The following is a 5180-nucleotide window of genomic DNA, read 5'->3' on the forward strand; positions in this document are numbered from 1 at the left end:
CAGAGCCAGAGCCGCACACGGAAACGCCGTTTACCTTCCCGCTGGTAAGCGGTCCCTATTTATCTACTTGCACCCGGAGGTGCTTTCGAACTGCTAGGTTGGCAGGCGCTGGGACCGAGCAGCGGGAGCGCACCCCGCCGCAGGGATTCGAACCGCCGACCTTTCGATCGGCAAGCCCTAGGCACTGAGGCTTTAACCCACAGCGCCACCTGCATCCCTATCCTTGACATCTTAGCATTCCTCAATTTTGCAATAGTTTTTGAGATATATTTTAAATTTCTTCCAGTCCTCTTCCACTGTCTCCTTCCCCTGGTCGCGGATTCTGCCCGTCATCTCAGCCAGTCCCATAAAGTCCATCACCTTTGTTTGCCATTCTTCCAGAGTAGGTAGTTCTTGCATCTTCCAATACTTCGCCAGTAGAATTCTTGCTGCTGTGGTGGCATACATAAAGAAAATCCTATCCTTCTTTAACACCAATTGGCCAACCATGCCCAAGAGAAAAGCCTCTGGTTTCTTAGGAAAAGTCCACTTAAGGACCTTCTTAATTTCATTATAGATCATTTCCCAGAAAGCTTTAATCTTCGGGCAGGTCCACCAAAGGTGGTAAAAAGTACCTTCAGTCTCATTACATTTCTAACATTTATTATTTGGCAAATGATAAATTTTTGCAAGCTTGACTGGGGTCATGTACCACCGATAGATCATTTTCATAATGTTTTCTTTTAAAGCATTACATGCAGTAAATTTAATACCGGTAGTCCATAACTGTTCCCAGTCAGCAAACATAATATCATGACCGATGTCTTGTGCCCATTTAATCATAGCTGATTTCACCGTTTCATCCTGTGTATTCCATTTCAACAGCAAGTTATACATTCTTGATAAGTTCTTAGTATTGGGTTCTAACAATTCTGTTTCTAGTTTTGACCTCTCTTTCTGGAATCCTATTTTCCTGTCCTGTTTAAATGTCTCATTTATCTGATGATAGTGCAACCAATCTCGAACTTTGGGCTTTAATTTCTCGTAACTCTGAAGTTTAACCCTTTCACCATCATATTCTAAAATTTCACAATATTTTGGCCATTTAGAGTCCATATTAAGCTTTTTTACTTCCCTAGCTTCCATTGGTGACACCCACCTGGGAGTTTTACTTTCCAACAAATCTTTGTATCGAATCCAAACATTATACAATGCTTTCCTTACAATATGGTTTTTGAAGCCTTTATACACCTTTGCCTTGTCATACCATAAGTATGCATGCCAACCAAAGCTATTATCATACCCTTCCAGATCCAAAATGTCTGTGTTCTCAAGAAGTAGCCAGTGTTTCAACCAGCAAAAAGCTGCCGATTCATAATAAAGTCTTAAGTCCGGCAGGGCAAACCCCCCTCTGTCTTTTGCATCAGTTAAAATCTTAAATTTTATTCTGGGCTTTTTGCCCTGCCAGACAAATTTTGATATGTCTTTCTGCCACTTCTTGAAACAGTCCATCTTGTCCAAAATCTGCAACGCCTGAAATAAAAATAGCATTCTAGGCAATACATTCATCTTAATAGTAGCAATTTGGCCTAACAAGGAAAGTTTCAACCTTGACCATATTTCTAGATCTTTTTTTACTTCTAACCAACATTTTTCATAATTATCCTTAAATAAATTCACATTCTTAGATGTTAAGTTTATCCCCAGGTATTTCACTTTTTTCGTTATTTCCAAACCTGTTTCATTCTGAAATCTCTCTCTTTCCTCCATTGTTAAGTTTTTCTCCAACACTTTCGTTTTTTGTTTGTTCAATTTAAAACCTGCTACTCGACCAAATATTTCAATTAATTCTAATACTCTTTTAGTACTAGTGTCTGGCTGTTGCAGAGTCAATACTAGGTCATCTGCAAATGCTCTTAGTTTGTAGTGTCTAACTCCGACCTGAACTCCTTTAACCATTTTTGACTCGCCGGTGGACAAGTCTAAATTCAATGCATGATATTTGAAACTTGCCACTTCAAGAATGAGTTCGCTTTTATCAACATAATCTTGCTATAAATTTGCAGGTTCACTGGCTTTTGCCCTCCACCCCTCTGTTGACATAGAATCTAACTGGGTATATGTGTGTAGTGGAGCAAATTTTCTTGTATCATAACTCTGAGAATCATCAGGCACATACCAGAGAGCAAGTCCTACTGAACTCAGTGGGACATCTGAGTAAAAACGCTTAGGATTGCAGTACAGTGGTACCTTGGGTTCCATACGCTTCAGGTTACAGACTCCACTAACCCAGAAATAGTACCACCAGTTAATACTTTGCTTCGGAATGAGAACAGAAATTGTGCTCCGGCGGCGCGGCAGCAGCAGGAGGCTTCAGGTTAAGAACAGTTTCAGGTTAAGAACGGACCTTCGGAACAAATTAAGTACTTAACCCAAGGTACCACTGCAGTCTTTTACCCAGTTATCTGGGAACAAGTTCCATTGAATTCAGTGGGACTTACTTCTGAGTAGACACATACAGTGCAAGACTCAATTTAAAGTGGATTGGCTACATTTTCCTTCAAAATTACAAAATACAAAGTGCTTCACATGTCAGCATCATTTCTTTCATTTGGTACAAGTATTTTACAGCAGTGCCCTCTTTATGTATTCAAATAGTGTAAACATGTATATTGTCCTCTAGAATGGTGTCCAAACTTGTTTCAAAGAGGGCCAGATTTGATGAAGGTAAGGGCCGACCAAAGTTGTTGAGCTTTCTTAAGGATTTCCCCCCAGGAAATAAACTGCCACGGGGGCAGACTTTGGACATGCCAGCATCTAAATCCAAACAAACACCCCCACCCCACCTATTATAAGCAAGCAATACTCCAAAATGCTTATCTTGTGAACTTGCCATTTGTTTTATCATGACAAAAGCTCCCGTTTCCCCCCAAAAAAGGCAGGATGGGAAGTCTGATCTCTTCATCACTTTTAATTGATCTCCGAGACGTGGAAAAAGAAAAAGGAGAAAGTATATTTCCAGGAGTTGGATCCCTTCCAATTCCTTAGATTTAACAGCAGAACAAGCAGAGGACAGCAACAAAACACTTTTCAACTTTGCTTGGAGGGCAGGCTTCCCCACCCCCCTCTTCAGAATTTCAGAGTTACAAAACCACAGGGCACCCAACCTTCAGCTTCACTGGGGAGAGCCACCAGCCTCAGTCCAACTATTCCCTCCCTCTCCCTGCTTCCTCTTGTAAATAAGCCTTCCACTGATCTGAAAGGAACACGCACTTAACAACAGAGAAGGCAAGGCGCTTGCAACAAACGCCATTCACTTCTTCCTTTTCTCTCTTTCGCTGAAGCTCACAGTAAATGCTGACAGGCTGGGAGCCTCAATGGCACCCACTTGAAGCTTCACCTGGTGCAAAAACCCAGGCTAGCCCCCCTCCCCCCAGCTACAGCTCTGGCCAAACTGCACCTTAAACCTAATAATAATAATAATTTATTATTTATATGCTGCCCATCTGACTGGGCGCAGGCAGGGAATGCTCTACCACCAATTCAGCATCTTTTGCATTTGGCACAAAATGCAAGCCCCGCTGGGGCTGGCTCCGGCTGAGTGAAGCTGCCAAAAGTGCAGCGTGCCTTTGGCACTGAAATTTTCAGCAGGAATCGCTGCAGTTTAATCAGGTGATTTGACAGGTATAGGTGCCCCCAACACCTGTCAGAAGTGGCCCCTGGAAGGTGGGCTAATCCAAGATCCAACTGGACACTGGGATGTAGCCGGTGACGCTTTCCCACAGATGGAATGGACTCATGCGACAGGGGTGTGGGAGAAAGGTCAAGCCATGCTGTAGGAATGAAAGGCTGCTTGTACAACCTTGGATACTGCCAGTATATATGCAATAATTACTTGGTTTTAATTAGCAAGAGCTTGTTTGAAGGGAAAGGCCTACAATGATTCCCAATTACTTCAGAGGCCAGTGTGCTACTTGCTTGCAGTGCCAGGATAAATGTTCCACGTGTTATGAAAAAATACAATGCTGCCCCGCAAGATGAACGCCTCGCAAGACGGAAAACCCGCTAGATGAAAGGGTTTTCCGTTCTGGAGGCGCTTGACGAGAACCCGCTCGCCATCCGTAAATAATCAGTCTCACACCAAAATGGGTTGTAGAAATCTGGCCGCAGCTCTCTTTAGAAGCTGCTGGAGCGCAGCCTTTATTGTGTGTCCACGAAAAGATACAAATTCAAGGAGAGAGCTTTGCCTCAGTCAGCAGATAAAAGACAATACAATACATTAGTCTCATGTTCTCACACCAGACCACGTATTTGATCATGCTATGCTACGTGAACTAATCATCGGATGGCATGAGCTCTCCACGCGTTGATCATGCTTCCAAGCAATGCTTTTAGCTATGAAATCATCCTTGCAATAATAAACTTTTGCCCATGCTCTTATGGACAAATGACCATATTCCCACAGGCGCTTCGCAAAACGAATTTCCTATGGGCTTGCTTCGCAAGACGAAAATGTCTTGCGAGTTCCTGCGGTCCCCCCCCCTTTTCTAAGCCGCTTAACAGCTGATCCGCTAAGCCGCTAAAAGCACTAATCCGCTAAGCCATCAATGGGCTTGCTTCGCAAGACGAAAAAACCGCTAGACGAAGAGACTCGCGGAACGGATTAATTTCGTCTTGCGAGGCACCACTGTACCGTTATTTCAGAGCTGCTTAGGTCTGATGGAGTTGAATTGTCTCTCTTTTGTATGTGTGTTTACGGGATTTTATGCATCTATGCATATATTTATATTCACAAACATAGGACAGGATACAAACGTATCACATTATTCTTGGGCATATTATAAAGAAAGTGAATTGCCAACTGCATGTCAAATTTTGTTGGCAAACAATAGTGAATTACGAGTTCCAGACACCATACCTTCTGACACCAATAATCAATTGGTGATATCCTGTGGTTTTGCTGCTCATCTACAAACAGTGCCAATTGAGGAGAACATTGCATTTCCTGTTTGGTTATCTTCCACATTTCTTTCAAATACCTTCTTCCAAAGTCACATCCTTTTTCTAAATAAACATCTGTCAGTATTTGGTATACATTTTTTCAACGTGAACATTCCTTTATAAGGAAATGCCTACCTGTGCAGTTTGTGTTTTCCCCCTCTTAGTAATATACCCACACATAAGATGCACAACACAAAATG

This window comes from Podarcis cretensis (genome assembly GCF_951804945.1).
Source record: "Podarcis cretensis genome assembly, chromosome: 9".
Classification (NCBI taxonomy): domain Eukaryota; kingdom Metazoa; phylum Chordata; class Lepidosauria; order Squamata; family Lacertidae; genus Podarcis; species Podarcis cretensis.